The sequence below is a fragment of the Anneissia japonica genome, unplaced genomic scaffold (genome assembly GCF_011630105.1).
Source record: "Anneissia japonica isolate Jap-2015-1 unplaced genomic scaffold, ASM1163010v1 scaffold674_len412849_cov176, whole genome shotgun sequence".
NCBI lineage: Eukaryota > Metazoa > Echinodermata > Crinoidea > Comatulida > Comatulidae > Anneissia > Anneissia japonica.
In genome coordinates this window covers 198036-215974 of record NW_022753836.1, presented here as the reverse complement: position 1 = coordinate 215974, position 17939 = coordinate 198036, and the positions used below count along the sequence as shown (strand labels likewise).

The following is a 17939-nucleotide window of genomic DNA, read 5'->3' as shown; positions in this document are numbered from 1 at the left end:
GAGTGTTGCCAAAGTGCGAGCCAGCGTGTTATTTGATCACAAGTGCGAGACATCACAAGTGTGAGCCGGCGAGCCATGACGTCACGACAATAGATACGAGACGTTAACGAGTTGTGCGAGGTATCGGCTGAGATTTGTAGAGTACAATTCAAAAAACAACTATAGATCTAATAATGAATTATTGTGGTGTTAAATAGACAATGTTAGCTATCAAGGAGCGACGTTGTTTTTCATTGGGACCTTCGTCCCTTCAAGGCTAGGCCTATACCATCCTAGCTAGTCTAGGCTAGGCCTAGGCTAGCGCGACATGCGGACGTTGGTACGTGTTGGTTAGTCTACAAACGTTGCCTAAAGTAATTGATTTTACCTGGCAGAACGAAAGAAGCAAACTCCGCTTTTCAGTCGTCTTAGGCCCTTATTTTTTGACAAACAATGACCTTTCAGAGGTCAAATTGCTGTCAAGAATATGAATTGGCTGCTTCGCAGCAATCATCGACAAGGTGTTATCAGCCATTGGTTATCTGTCAAAACGTAGGACCAACTACTAACTCCCTGTTAAAACTATATTCATACTGTACTAGGCATGCCTGTCAAATGAAATGACCTGAAATGCATCTTAACACGTATTTCATTTTACACGAAAAATTCCTCTACCGCCACAGCATAGTGTATCTGTGCAAGTGCAGTATACAGTACTCAAAAACTGAAAGTTGCTTAATAGTTTAGATGTCCTCCTGAATGAAATGACAGGCTCATTCCAACTTTTGAAATCTGGTAAAAAAAAAAAAATAAAGTAGGTTCTGGCCTACTTATCACCACCATAAAGATAACAAATGCTAAATTGGAAGCTTCTGATTATTGTTGTAAGCTTCATTCCCAGCCAATTGTAATTTCATTTACTTCCCCCGGAAAATTTATATCCTACATCTTTCCGCTATACAAATATTCTAACGAGGGCATTATATATGCCTATGCCTACAGGTAGATCGTTACCCATCAACACTTCATGTTGGGATGCTTGTTGTTCATGGGTACTTCCTGAACCGTAATGATACACCCCCTGTCCCCTCTCCCCCGCCTTCACTTATCTCTGTTTAAGTATAATATGTATCATATTATGAGTACTTTTGATTTAATTTGATTTGATTTATTGATGCTTGACATAACAATACATATTATACACAGGAACACGTACAATATCAAATGAAATAGTTAACTGTGACATAAATTGTCATAAAAAGTAACATGTTTTTAAGAGTTAATAAACACAAAAGAGAACACAGTACATCAAAACTAAAATTCAATCAAATATATGAAATTCAATATATTTTCAAATAATTAATAAATTGACTAAAATTCAAAAACCTAATCTAGCATCAAAAATTTTAACATAAATACAACAAATTACTAAAAACAGTTTCACAAGCCACAGGAAATCAGCCAATCATGCTAGAGGGCGCTATGCAAAACAAGACTCCAAAGTTACTGTAGTCTAAAAGTATGTACATCAACGGTTGGAATTAAAACTTTTTTTTTTTTCTTGTGTGGTGAAACACCACTTTTATTCATCTTCATCATAAATTCATAATCATCATTTCTTTTTCAAACTTAGTCTAAGCCAATTATATATTTGCTTTATTTATTTTTTTCTCTCTCTCTTATTTGCAGTTCCTACCATTTGTATACGGTATACCTTTTTTTCATTATTTTCAGTGTTTCATCATTTTTTCCAATCAATCTGACAATTAAACAAATCTTAAATCAATCAATAATTTGAAACTCAAATTAAGACATGAAATTTCAACCGGTTAATTACTGAAATTGGAAATAAAACATTTTGAAAAATATATATTGCTAACCAACTGACCCCAACTTCCACATGTCACTGTGCTAAGGCACATAACAATTTTGTTTGGCCTTAGTCATCTCTAGGAATAAGTAATCTTCATTGCCATTTTGGGCATTGCGATTCTTGGATATTTAGTCATTATTTTCGTTTTGTAAATTTAGTTCCTTCCATCAAAGGATACATTAAATTTTGCGACTCCTACAGGTTTTGACTCACGACTGCGTAGTTTGATGCCGTGCAAGAATATGTTGTGGGACCTACTCTAAATGGTTTGAGATAGTTAAGTTAGCGGCCTTCGAGGAAATGCAAACCTACGCCAAGTTTTCAGACATTGTACAGCAGCCTGTTAGACTTGAGTTAATTTAATGATAATTCATTAACTTTACCTGCATAGCTGTGGCCTTCATTAGTTTTTGGCTTGGAAATAGGAACCAATGCAATCAAAGTGGTATATGTGTGTGTTTGTGTGTATGTGTGTAAGTCTGTGTGGATGTATGTTATGCTGATGTCATCAAAGCACAAACAATGTCCTCTAATTTGAGGGTTACTGATGGAGCTAATCGAACAGAACCAAATTAACTATACATCCTAACCAAATGCCATGCACATTGGCAGAATCGGAAGGTGGGGGGGGGGGCAGCCAAACCCGGTCCAGCCTAAGTGTTTTAAAATTGTTTTAAATGGTGAGAAAAAGAAAATTATATTTAAATTTTAAGTTTAAAAGTGCTGTTTCCAGCCATCTGGGTGCCATAATCATAATGTTCTTACCTCAGCCCCCTGAGGTGCTACTGTACATAAACCCTGTACCAGTGAAAGCCCTTACTAGCCTCCTCTATTTTAAATTCTTGGATCTGCCATAGAAACAACTTTATGTATCTGTACTTAAATAATATCTCATTTTAGGGCTTTGTAAGTAAAGAAAAGTAAATTGTTTTTATATAACAATTTCAGAGTTAATTTGAACCTACAACCTGAAGTTTGGAAGCAAGCCCATGAAGAAAGGAAAGCTAAATGCTCAATTAAAGCCATGCTTACAGAATGTCAGGCAATGATTGTTTTCCCTTCTCACCTTTACATCCTGATTATTTGTTTCGAAATTCCAACATGTACACAGACCAGACTTGACAGGCTAACTCCCAGGTTTGTAAAAGTCACACTTTTGTATCTACAGAGACTTATTCAATTTACACTTCTTCTAAAAACAAAATTACCTATCTCGTATTTCAAAGAAATATGGTATTCAAGATTAATTTACCTTAAGATGACTGAAAAGGGGGCAAAGTCTTGGCAGCTTGTCAGTAATAATTGTTCTAGCAGTTCACTCCCTGTTGTTTAAGCGCTTTTACTGTGACAACCTGTGGGTAGAATTATGATAGATTAAAAATCAATCCCTTATTTCTATGCCGTGTCAGTTAATCTAGTGATAAATTATCAGCTATGTCTGGTGGGAATGTAATCCTAATGAAATCAAAGTTTAATTTCTTCAGATTTTCTAGGTTAACAGTGATGAAAATTTCAATTAACATAAATGATCGAATAAGGGCATCTCTTGATTAAGCCCTCTTTAAGAAGCATGCCACAACAAACATAAGCTTTCCAATGATTCGTAAGATATATCTTGCTCTTGAATATGTGCTTTACTTAAAATAAGCACTGCACTTATGCTTAAAAAACTATGCAAGTGCATTTTTGTATATTTATTGTAATTAATGTTGCTTAAAAAATAGGTAATGATAAGACATTCTGGTTTATTCTATTAGTAGACTGATCTGGGGCCAAATTCAACAATAAAGCTGGCAACAGCCAGTCATGTCTAATCAAATTGATGGCCTTGAGTAAGCAAAGTTTTTATCCTTCTCTGTTGGTTGTTTTGGGGTAGAAGTCTAAAAGCAGTCTGAGTGAGACCGGTCCAAAATATTGAATTTGATGACTAACCAACGATTGCACGCTGTACATATTTTGCACTAAACGATAAGAGATTCCATCATAAAATTCCTTGAATTTAACTGTGACCTACAGTGCCATGCAAAATTTGACCATCACAGGGGCTGGCTTAAGTATTTATAGAAGGTGACCCTTCCAGTTACAGTATGCCCAGAAGGTCAGCTGAAATTCAGGGGCCTTCTTAAAATGATGTACTGTATGCTCACTGCAAGGTATCTCCACCATAGTACAGAGTTTTCACTACTGTTGTAACTTTTCAGCCAAAATGGAAGTTTAAAAAAAAAAACATGAAAAAGATCATATCATTTCCATGTTAAATAACTATTTTATAGACATACAATGTTTCTTAAATATCTCAAAATTGATGCAAATAGCAATATGATAATAATTAACTAATTAAGAAACCTTAACATTTATTATCATTTGTTATGTTATGGTCTGCATTTACTGTATTGTCCCATTTTGTATATTTTACATTATTTGAACAAAAGTTTGGGTAGCATTTCCAACTACGGAAAGCTCTGAGTCTTACTACAGTACAGCTGATTATCAGGGCTCTTTATTTCAAACTTTCTAAAAAACTGCTGATATATTCACATGTAGGAAATTCTCTAAGAAAACAAGTTTAATAAAATGAAGATATTATATTCCAAGGAAAACTGCCCGGTAATGAGATTAACTGTACATGTGAAGAGAAATAAGGTTGAGTGAGAATTAGCATGGAATGGATCTGAATCAGGTCACAGCTTACTACCTTGATGATGGACGCCATAGTCCAGTATATAAGAAGATTAACCTCTATCTGTGCTACATGGATTTATAGGCTTAATTTACAGTAAGGCTTCACTAAATAGGCTCAGTTTCTACTAGTAAATACAGCAATAATTTTTTGAAAACAGCTGTAAATTAGGGAAAAAAAAAACACATGTGGCTGTTGCTGTATTCTCTGCCAAAGTATTCTAATATCCATCAGTGGTGGCAACAGTGTGTGTGTGGGGAGGGCAAGGGGCGGATACAGGATTTAACAAAAGGGGGGGATGCCAAAGTAACAATGGATGACCAGTTGAGGTGCGTAGCACCTAGCGGGGTGGGATTGGGGTTAAGATTTTTTGAAATGGTACGCCCTTAAAAGCTCTTACAGGGCATCTTACAACAAAGAATGACATCTATTATTCAGAAGCGATATGCCTACAATTACTCCATCGTACACCAGGCAAGTTGGAATTTAATGATCACCTTTCTACGGAATTGAGTATCCATGTCAAAAATCATCTCAAACAATCATCTAAAAAAAAATAATAATAATATAAAGGGGAGGATGCATTGCAGCCCCGGTAAAGCAGGACCCATGGGAAGAGCTACCTTTCCCTTGCAGAAAAAAAAAAATATTCCTATGAAATTTCTACAAATTATGACTAAAATCAATTATTTACTATACCTCTTTAAACCCCTAAATTATAGAGCACCTGTGGTAATCTATGATAGCCATGAGCTCTAATCAGCCACATTTCCCCCTCCTCCATCAGACACATCAACCAACCCTCCTAGGAGATATGCAGGCGGCACCGCTAGACCTTCAGATACTTCGTTCAGGAATGAGCAACTATTAAAGTGCATTTTTTTTTGTGAATGATGTCACCAGTTTACAGTAGGTGTACTGTAGTTTTAATTTGTCATGTACTCATAACCTAAGATTCGGCCACTGATTAATTAATCCAGAAACAGAATTGCTACATTTTAATGGCATCTGTATACATTCTATATACATTATTTATTATACATACATTTATTATACATACATTATTATTATTATTATTATTATTTTTATTTTTATTATTATTATTATTATTATTGTTGACTCTTCAGGGCAACGACCTCTCATTGCTCTCAGAATTATTTAATCAATTACTGAAGCCCATGATCTGTACAAATTAAACTTTTTTTCTTCAAGAAATTAGTGTTTCCTTATAATGTGTATTTTTAGTGTTTTCAACGTATTCTGTTTAACCACCATTTTATTGGCCTAACCATAAATCCAATCAAATCCGCGTCTGATGATTATGATAACAGTCAAGAAAATCGAGTAAATACCTAAATCATGTCTTTTGTCTCTCGATAAACATTTTTGTTGGGAAACATTTTTAAATTCCAAATATCATTTATTCTCATAGAAGGCCTACAGTACACTGAGTAGATCCCAATGTGAAACCAAATAGATCCTACAAATTCAGTCCAGTCTCTTCCACCTAAAACAAAATTCTAACTACATGCTTAACACTCTGTAAACTTTCCAACATAAAAAATTCCTTGATCGAAAGGTCCTCACAATAATCAGTGGCATATCTAGAAGTCTTAAAATGGGAGTATTAATGGGGATGAGGCCGCGAAGGTGAAGTGGGGGCTCGATTATCAGTTGAGAGGTGCTAGACTTACAAAATCAGGCAATTTAGGTGGTTTTTAAACTACTTGACCATGATTTGTGGGGGTTGTCTGGGGGGGGGGGGCAGGCAGGTTTGAGTAAATTCTGGAAGGCATGCACCCCCTGCGCACCCCCTAAATACGCCACACTTTCACTCCCCGGCCTCGTAACTCACCATTATGCCATGGATCACGGATAATGAGTGAGACTTGGCAATTTTAAATTGGTCTGGTATTGAGTTAGTTGCGCGACTGAGAATAATCCTTTTAAAGCGGAGAAGGCAGATTCTGCCCATTAATCAGAACCAGAGAAAAAATGGTGTCATTGTATATATTCTTGAAAAGCGTGATATCAAATCCAAGTACTGTACTCATAGTCTAACCAATTTTGTATAGGCTAGATTTTGTGCAGCCATTTTACACAGCTTTTACAGGTATGTAGCAACAATTCCCTGTCAGTTCCAATTAGAATAAATAAATTAAATAAACCTAATTACCAATGTCTAAAAATATAAAAAAAGTTAAATTACCAAGCAAGACAACATTCAACAATTCCATCAGAATGCACTAACAGGGCAGACAACATGTTAAAATGCAGAATACTGCGAAAAATATTTGCTGACATATGACTCACTACAAATCATAGTCTATGTTCACAACCGACACAGAATAAATGTTCCAACATTTACAACAAACCGCCTGGTAAACAACTATTCATCACTCTGTTATTGTATATCTACAAGTTTATTACAACTACTACTACACCCAAAAAAATAAACTACTTACCAACCTCCATGGCTCCTGGTCATAGTGTCTAACTCTGCGAGTCATATACAGACAACTGCTTTCCACAATTTCATAAGGACAATTTAAAAGCTTATATAGACTCAGGGCAGAAGTTGAATTACTACGCTGAGCACAAGTCAATATGTAGCACTGCAGTTCAAGTACTGAAACTATATCATTTGACGTTGATCTATTTTGATCCGCTCAAAATATTCACGTCAAACAAACAAGTTCATCATCATAAGCATTTCAGCATAACTGAGAAATACTATGAAATTAACTGAAATCACTATACTCTTGGACCATAAAAAAACATCTTTCGTTAATAATATTTTATATAGGCCAAAATGATTATTATGTAATTTTTTTTATCTCTATCCTTTATTCCAAGAGGTGAATTTATCCATGATTCAAGGCCTGCCATAGAATGAGTTATGTAATTACAGAGAAGTATGTGGATATTTTGTGACGAAATAAAAGGAGGCCCTCGCCTTTCTTTTAAAAAAAAGAATCGGGAAATATGTTTTTTTTAAAAATTGGTCAGTAATTAAATAAATTAAAATAATATAAAATTGTATAAATTAGAATAAAATTAAATAAATACCAAAGATAGAATTAAAATATCAAAACTACTTTTCTTATTATGCAATAATAATGAAGTATCATAAGGTCATAAACAAATATCATACTATAATGTGTATTAATTATAAGCACACACACAGAAATAATGATAACATTTGTTGCAATAATGTGAAATACTGTATGCTGAAGGCTACTCAGAGTTGCTATAGTAGTATGTGTATATAAAAATAATATACTGTACTGTACTCTCTCTAAAAATATTAAACCATGAAATCAACATGGTTTTAACTAGTGTGCAGACCTTACCAAATTTTATTTGACAATTCTGTTATGTGCCCATATATAGTCATGATGTGCCTATATATAGTCATGATGTGATGTCATCATGACCATATTTAGGCATGGCAAATAGAATTTGATAGTGTGGACACGGTTTTATAAGGCTCCTGTAGTATTAACTATCAAAGTATAATTACTGAGATATCTTTCTATGATGCCTGTATTATCATGTAATTGAAAGAGCAAACTATCACAATACACTTTTGATTGCTTTTTCTGATCGGTTATTTATCGTAAAGATCGGATATCCGATTAGAACAGTGAATGTTTTACAAAAAATATCTCATCGAATGACACTAAATGTGCGCTGACGTATGTATTGTCATTCTATCCAATTTCTTAGTTATTTTCATATTAATTTGCAAGGATATTCTAATTTCGCTTATTTATCAATGTTTTTCCAACAAAAAATGTCATATAGTAGATTGCAATTTACTTGAGTATATAAAAGAGGTTTACAACTTTATTTTTTTAAATGTTAATACATGTTTTAACATTACAGTATTCAATAAATTGTCACTGTATATTGTCCTATTTTTACAATATAAATTATTAATCACTATCTTACATCTATTTTAATCACAAATCTTCAAGAACATTTTTATCAGTTTTACATTTAAAAAATTATTCTTTAGTTGTTTGCAATAGGAAAAACATATAGTAACACTGATTGTCTCTTATTGGAAGGCTTAAGATTAAAGATGTTTTTAGTCTTGTGGTGAAAAATATCAGAGAACTCATAAGATTTTAACACAGAAAGGAAAAACAAGCATATTATTCTTATATCCTAATCTATAGGGCATGCTTAAGATGTATTTGGGATTAACAAATTACAATAACATAATACAGTATAATTCTGACAAATTAATCAAAAATTATTTACAGATTTAGTAATCCCTATATTTACTATTAATGAATGAATGAAAGCATAAATTATTAAACAAATGAGGTGACTAAAGACAAATAATGAATGAATGGATGACTTGAATAAATTAATGAATGAAAAAAAGGAATACTAAATAAATTATCAAAATACTGAATAAATTATCAAAATAATGAATTAAGTAATATGAATAAATAACTGAATGAGTTGAATAAATAAACAAATGAATGGTAAGAAAATGAAAGAATTAATACACTAAACAAGAAGGAAATAATTCCTGGTATAATCTGGTTTATCATAATCTGGTTTATGAGAAGCAATTTGTTTTGATATATATTTCATTAATTCATTGTCAAAATCTTTCATTTAAATGACCAGTAGATGGATATAGGCCTATACTGTTATATATTATCAATGGTTTTTTAGTACCAAATATGAATCACCTTTAATCAGTTTTACGCAAATGTCAAAACACAACAAAACCATTAAAATATTGATGTCTGCAGTTAGCATCTAGATTTTTATGGCATTAATGGGTGAGCAACTTCCTAAAGTGCTTAAATATCATTTTAAAAAGCATTAAATGCTAACTTAAAACTGCCAAAACATGATTTACTGAATGTATATTTTAAATCACTTTTATTCTAGTATGGGGAGAAATAATTCATCTTCTCGCCATAAACAATATCCACTCTTAGCTTTGGATGGCGCACGTTCAATGTACAAATGGGGGAAAAAAAAACAAGTTAGCAACATTATGAGCAAGTTATCTCTGTCATGTACTGTCTACAGTATATAAAGTCTACAATGTTCTAAGGTCCATGTTTTTACTTGTTATACTACAGCATATCTATACTCAACCCTAATTAAATTAAGAGCCTATTACACATGGTAAAATCTAGGAAAATCAAAAATAAATTAAAACATAAATTTTATGAGACCTAAAAATTCTAATAAAAAATTCTTAAATACAAATAATTAAAAGAAGAATGGAATTAATATGAAAAATCTGAAAAAATAAATACTAAATTAATGATTATTAAAATTACTAAAAAATGAAAATAAAGTTAAATAACTAAACAAAAAATTGCTGTGAATTGCTTGCTTTGTTTATTTATTAGCTTTCAATTTCAGAATGAGAAGAAAAATACTGGTGTTTCCAAAGACTATACGAATGGTAGAGCCTATTATTTAAATGTCTGAAAAAGGAGCCACAGAAAAGCATTTACACCGCAGCCCATGTCAGGTATCCTACCTGCAAATCCATTTTACCACACTACAGTACGTAATCAAGGTCATACACACTAGCTATGTAGTGACTCGAAAAAAAGAACCATCAAAAACATTTTCTTAATTAAACTTTCAAGTTTATTACATTCACATTGCAATGTGTCACTAATTTTCTTTAACACAATTTGACCCGAAAGCTAACCTTATTCTCACTTCATTTATGTTGGTTTAACCCATGGAGTTATAAGAATACAAGAGCGCTAACTCCAATGTACTCCATGTTCGATGCTGTGTGTCTACCATACAAGATGGCTGCCGTACATTCAGCCAATCATAATACGCTAAGTGCACGTTTCAATGGGGCCCACGTTTCAATGGGGCCCTTAACTCATCTTTAAACAATATTTTGAATACAGTTTCTGTTGAAACTAGAACGCTGCGGTGTAGTGTACACCATTTCGGTTTTCATTCCTCATGTACTTTACATTTAAAGGGGGGGTGCGGGGATGAAACGATTGATTTTTAATTTAAAATAGAGGGATGGGCGACCACAATGACGGTGAAAAGGTTAAATAAGCAATATATGGCCACTTGTCTCATCCCCGCACCCCCCCTTTAAATCAGATACTTCACTTGGCCTCTTTTTGGCTAAGATAGTTTAATAATTTTTAATATGTATACCGGAAGGTGGCACTTTCCTATGGCAGCCATCTTGGATGGTACACATACACAACTCTGCATTGCTTAGTCACCTACAGCACTCCATAGCACTCACTAAATATCACCCAAGCAAGAAGCAATAATGTCTCAATGTGAATGTGGGTTTAGCTTAAACTGTGGTGCCTAGGCCCATGTGAGTATTACTGTACTGAAGCTAAATAAAAGCTCAAAACTATCACCCCACATAGGTTACTGTTATTGAAGAAGTTGTTGCAATTCCAACAGCTCATATTCATTAACTTGTATACTTAAATTAACACATCCACCCACGCTATTTCATCAAAGGTTTATAATAGAACTTACTTTAATTTCCTTAGCAACATGCATACTATGAAATGGAGACATTTCAAATCCCATATCAATCACCTATAATTACAAATTAACCATTCGCAAGTGATAGAATATAGCTCAATAGCCAATCTGAACTGAAAAAGCATGATCAAAAGTTAGGTGTGGGCGTACTGATACAGTAGGTGTGCAATGTGCTGCTAGAAGAAGATGGAAAGAAAATTAGTTGTGAAAAGAAAACAAAATGAGGTTATACCCTCAAGCAGGATTAAAAGCATTAATAAAAATTAATAGAAGAAATAGCTGCTTATGATACACAATTCACACGACTTTAAATGTAAACAGGGATATATACTGTACTGTTGGTTTCTTACAAATGGTTCACACGACAGATAATAGACTAAATATTAACACTAGTAACAGGAAAATATGTCTGATAATTCCCAACAAGGTTTATCACTTTCACACAAACACAAATACAAACCTTGCTAAAAAGTTGTAATACAATGTTATATGTTTTGTTTTTACCAGTGAATTTTAATGTTTATTTAGAGTTTCCAGGCTTTGTGGAATTGTGGATTATTTTGTTTTTATTTATATCATGTAAATGCATGGTTATTAACTATTTTTTTAACTATGTTTATTGATACAGTATACGTTGTGTACAATTGTATCAATTCAGCCATTGGCTGCCTTTTACAATTTTGTTGCTTTGAAAAATAAACCTTGAATATAATTGAAGTTAAGATATGTGCAACGCTTACCTGTAAGTGAAAGATAAGCTACATCCCTGTTACCATGGGCACAGACCCTGGCAAAATATAAAATTAAAAGAAAAACATGGTCAACGTTCATTTCTGTTCAGGCCACCCTCCTCTGGAACCAGTTACCCATTTTATGTTAAACTCTCTGCAAATTTAGTTCTATTTAAAGAACTTTGTTATTTTCTAAAGCTTTTAAAGTCTGGTTTATTTTTCTCCTTGCGCCTTTGATAGTTTTTGAATTGGCAAGGTAAAAATTTCTGATTTATTAATAATACTTTGCAAACATCATGAATTCTGTTTATACTGAGATATACTGTATTGGTATTCTTATACAAGGATGCATTCTCACGACAATATCCTTGGTACAGATTATTATTCGTAATTTGTATTTTGTAAATAGAGTATTACTGTAGGCCTAAAATACAAAACTGTCTGCCATCTGATTCCTTTTTTTTTTGGTGAAGATGGTAGAATTCCAAAAATAAAAATAAACTTATATTGACAAATTAAAAAAATGTGAGATTGTCAGGTAAAAGAAGCAACAGAATGCACCCTTAGGACAAGAATGCAATTTCCCTAATTAATGCCATTAGGGCACTGAACAAGTCACTAGTTTGAAATTTTCGTATTTTATGTTTGTTTTTGTTAAGGAACCAAATCAAATTTCATTGTATTTGTATTGTACATGTATGACAAATAAAGTTCATTGAGCATTGAGTAGTAAATAATGCTCTCTTATTTATTTAAATGTAATGGGAAAAACAAAGAATTACAATTGGGAGATTTTATTACGGGGCCAAAAGTGATAAAATGAGAATTTGTTTTATTTTTCAATTTCCATAGTTTCACGGCAGCAAGTGCGCTAAAACAGATTGTAATTAAATTTTTTCCAAAAATTATCATTATCGCCATGTTCATGAAACCAGGCCTTTAAAGATTTTATACCTGAAGATTTTTAGATGACTGTGTAATGATAATTCAGGAGCAAAATGGTATAAAGTAGTCTTTAATTAACAGGCAAAGTCTTAAAAACCGAAAGGTCCACTGATTAATCTCAGATAACAAGGTATAATACATATTCCAAGTATTGAAATACACGCCATCGTGTTGGGATTCAATATTTCGACATTAATTATGTCATCATCAGGAATGAAAAAATTTTCCATATTAGTAAGCTTATATGCACTAGTACCAAAAGTGTTTAACCAATCAAAACATTACCTCTGGTAGGTGACATAGCAGTGATTTAAACAAAAGAGAAGCATTCTTACTCTAATCATCAAAGATACCTACAAAAACAAAGAAAGCTCTTTTGAAGCTCTGAGCCCATTGTTAAGCAAAGGGTGTAGTCTACGTATAGCGAACGCTTCTTTAAACAATAGGATAGACCAGTTTCGGGAGCTGTCAATAATGTTAGTACTAGAAAATATTAAACCTAATTTATTACTTACATTACAGATGACATTATCATTTTCAAGTATACCTTGTAATCCTAAAACATATTGGAATGCCTCACAGTTTTTAACATGATCAAATATAACACTATCATATCGTGAAAATGTTCTTTAAGTCTAGTTATTAAGCACCTATCTATCTTACCAATATAATCACTATTGCAGCCTATTCCAGTACCAATATAATCACTATTGCACTATTCCAGTAACATTGTCAAAGGACCTAACAATAATCATTTCAACATAAAAGGCACTTATAACTGCATGTCATCCAACCTTATATATGCTATATCGTGCAATATTTGCTCCCTAATGCTCTCTACATCGGACAAACTGGACAAACACTAAGACAACGGATTAATGGTCATAAACATGACATCAAACACAAACTCACCCAAAAACCTGTAGCTAATCATTTTTCATCTTCTGGCCACTCAATTAAGAATATGAAAGTGCAAGTAGTTAAGAAAGAATTTTTCAAAAATAGCTGAAAAAAAAAGAAGCTGAACAGAAAATAATTACACAATTAGACTGTATAGAACTAGGCCTTAACATTGATCGAGGATTCCTCGCACATTACCGTCAATAATTATTTCTCATCATTGTATGTATATTTTTATATTTCTATAGCTGCCTTATTATTAACTATATTTTTGTCTCATAGTTACCTTACTGTATTTACTGCCTACTTATGTATGCTATTTCCCACAGTTTCTTATCATTGATCTTTTGTTCTTTTAATACTGTTTATTTAGAATGCTTATTCCAGCAGACTTGTTCTTGCTTTGTACACCATTCTTTGTTGTTTTAGGACCGCCCCCATTATTTCAGTTGTATATTATAGTTGTTTCTTATCCCATTTGTACAGTCTCCTGATGAAGTCCACTGTGTGGACGAAAGCTAGAGAATAAATTATATATTGTTAGTCTCAAAAGTGCTGCTGTTTTTTATTACTTATACTTTCTATACTGTACAGACTAACGCGGCTATACTTTTTATTCATCATATTGCAGTCTGGACATTTAAAATGGTAGACAACAGAACTTCTGTACTCCTTATGGGTTTGATCCTTAGTAGATATAAAATGAGAAACATTTTTATACTGCTATAAAGTTATGAATTTTACCTCTTTAATTAAGTGTTTCTTTACCTTATTCAAACATCTACGTAAAATGAACTCACCTGGTTTTCCTAGATAAGGCAATCTAACCCAAATCTTAATCAAGCTATCATCAGTAGGCCTATGTATACATTTAGGTTCATTTAATTTCTTAAGTACATTTTTAACAACTTTTGAAGGGTACCCAAGGCAAAGTCTTAACTAGTCAATTATATAGCTAGCTTTATCACATACTATCATAGACTGTCTTACAGGTCACACCCGTAAAACGATTGCTATAAAATAGTCTTAACTAAAACCGCGCCAAAAGGACTAACAATTACACCATTGCAAGTGTGCTTATTGTTCAATGATGCGCTTATTCGTTGTGCATTGAACATTAATTTTATCACGCACATTCGCAAATACTAATTATAAATTTTAAATATACAGGTAGGTCATATATTCGATTGTGGCTTTGCAAATTTTAAAAGGGAAAAAGTCTAGATGTAAACAAAACACATTCGAAGACACGTTTATTGATAGAAATACTATAGACTCCACCGAGTTCGACTCCTAGCAGGCTTAAAAAATATAGCCAGCTAACTGATTACACCACAGTACAGCAATGGTCTATGATTATAGACCAGCATCTACAGTAATTGAAGCCATAGCCAACTAAGCGTTAAGACAACGGTTATAGACCACGTATAACAATCCGCCTCTGTTCATTACACTTTGACACATACATGTTATAAACAACCAAATGGAAAAAAAAAGACATTACACTTAATGTTAACACCAAACTGTAGCAAAATATCCATTAGGTTCATCTTTCCTTCAGAATAGAAACTCTCATCATCACATTAACAAGCCTGTAGTGGTAATAATACTAAAGATGAGTTTACAGTACACATGAACCCGATAGTTTACAATTTTGTAGATCATGTATTTAATTTCCAATCATATAATCCCAATCATTATGAGTAGAAATACAATACCATATGGTCGATATGAACAAAAATTTATAACAATCTCTATTTATAGAAAAGTTATAATTAGTACTACTACTGTAGGCCTACTTCACTTTATTGACGTATTTCCTGTAAATTCCAATGCTCCTTATTAACATAAACAAACAATTTTGACATAGAATCTGTAAAAATATATGTGTTTTAATATTTCATTTAAAGCATTTACTGACAAATTATACTATTATATAGTTCTACAATTTTTTTTTTATAAATATACAGTAAATGTAAAACAAGATACATGTAGTGGCGTATCTAGGGGAGGGCGTGGTGGTGCACATACCCCCAAAAAAATTACTCACTTTCCCAGTTGTCTCCCCCCCCCAAAAAAAAATCAAGGTCAAGCAGTTAAAAATCACCTAAAATTACCATATTTTGCGAATTAGCGCCACTCAACTGATCATCAAGCACGCCCCCACTACACATTTACGCCCCCATCAGCAACCCCCAATTCAAGACTTCTAGATATGCCACTGGACCCATGCCTTCTGTATTATAACAATAAAGAATGTACTGAAAACAGATAAAACAGTAGTCTTTCTTTTGACTAACAAATAAGTTTGACACAGTAAGCTTTCGCTAGCTCTTGGATAGTTTCTTTAGGCCTTGTACTAAACGTAGGCCCTACTGTAACGTTTTCTCTTAAACAATTTAGGGTAGCCTGCCTACAGTATATACAGTAGGAAACACATCCTATTAATTCTGTTGGCAGGCTACAAAAAAAAAATAAATGTATGACCTCTAAAATATCTGTTCAGTTGAAGTACAAGTATTTATTGTTTACATTCTCCCTAACAATAAATCCAATCAATTAAATCTTTTTTTTTTTTACGATTTTTAATGAAACAAAATAACAGTGAAACACACCAACCAAACTAAAAGATCTTGTTTTCCTTTGGTACATTAAATCAAAATTATGCTAATGCATGAGTCTAGACTGCAGCAAATCAATGACAAAAATAGGAATTATGCTTTTAAAATCAGTTAATTTTGAATGACAACAATGTAAAAAATAATCACAGGCGTAACAATGTATGACGTTGGGGGGAGAGTTGCCAGCAAAACAATTAAATAATCTCTCTGCTACAGTATTACACTAGCTTAAAAGTAAAGTTCACCAACTCTAGTACCATAGACACTCACTAGGCCTAATTTTACTCAGAAAGGCGGGCAGCACCATGGCGGTGGAGCACATAGTCCAGAATATTGATGCATCTCACGTGATGTGAATAAAGATAGGGCGACAGAACTTTATTGCAATATGCAAAATGTGGATACATTTTTTTCGATCCTGATGCAATTACGAAGAGTCAATAATACTAAAGAAAAATCTATAATACATTATAAATACATTAATTAATTTACGTTTGTATATTATGAAATGTTGTTAAATGTTGTTAATCATATTTTACTATGGAATGTATAAAATTATAAAGCATATGAACAACACAGAAATTCAACTACCTGTACTGTATAGTTTCATTGCAAGCGAGAATTTATTTCAACTTTCCTATAGATTTATTAAGTTTGGCATGTTCGCATAACATCAGCATTTGTACCATATATGCAATTAATTAATCAATTATATTAAGCAATGAGTTCTCACTGGACTGAATATAATCGGATGATGTTATCATGATGACGTGGAAAGATGGACAAAAAAATAGATCAAGCTTCATACTGTGTTTAAGATGCAGATTTGAAGACTTGAACTACCTACCACACCACCACAAAATACATACCGACTGTAGGCCTAGGCTTAACTGGTGGATACTTTTTAACAAGGGGTTTAGCCAGAAAAACGAAATTGGCCGTCCAAAATATGCTTTTAGCTTACCGGTAATGCAACTTTTGATAAATTCAAAGAATATAAAGACCTGGCCCAAATGGAGTAGGCCCGAACTCACTAGGCCAAGACGTCAAGCCGTCACAGTAAAAGTGGCCCTCCTAACTAACTGACGGCTCACTGGCTAAGCCCTTGAGTTTCAAACACTGATGTCTTAAAGCCAATTTGTTTGATATGTCGTACAACTGATTTTTCTGATCTAACACAAAATGCATATTTGACGAATACGATAACGGTTAAAGAGATACAGATTTTTTAATATTTAAAAACTGGTGCAAAAATGGGTGTAACCACCCCTTTTTATACCTTGTTTCCCCCAGTTTTTAAATATTCAAAAATCTGTATAGATCTCAGTAATTGTTCCCGAGTTTTCCGTCAAACATGATTTTTGTGTCTTTGAATAATCAGTTGTTACAAACATATATATATATAAAAATTCCTCTGGAGCCTAGTGGCTTTTGAAGATTTGAAATTTATGACATAGTAATGTTTATGTTATTAATAGATCCTGAGAAGTGGCAATTAGTAGCAAAAATCGTAGTTATACCCAGACTATTATACTCTACTGGCTACTTTAGCACCATTATGGTGAACATCTCTCTATGGAGCTTTTATACAGTGTATAACCACTAACTGTATATATGCATCATCCACACATACAGCATTTCCATAAAACTCAATGGCTTGTTTGCCTTATACAGTTACA

General features: G+C 33.0%; 1 protein-coding gene across 8 annotated transcripts in view; it reads right to left on the bottom strand.

Moving 5' to 3' along the window:
• The window catches only part of LOC117122962, a 103738-nt gene that overhangs the window by 65139 nt on the left and 20660 nt on the right, over positions 1-17939 (bottom strand). For 4 of the 8 annotated variants that reach the window (XM_033268741.1, XM_033268740.1, XM_033268737.1 and 1 more), the window contains exons 3-4: positions 11804-11850; positions 3105-3204 (exon numbers count right to left, since the gene is read on the bottom strand). The gene's annotated coding sequence lies outside the window, so the exon portion shown is untranslated. Of the gene's footprint in view, positions 1-3104; positions 3205-6997; positions 7017-11803; positions 11851-17939 lie in introns of those variants that run through there. The other 4 variants (XM_033268738.1, XM_033268745.1, XM_033268739.1 and 1 more) reach the window with 2 other exon arrangements.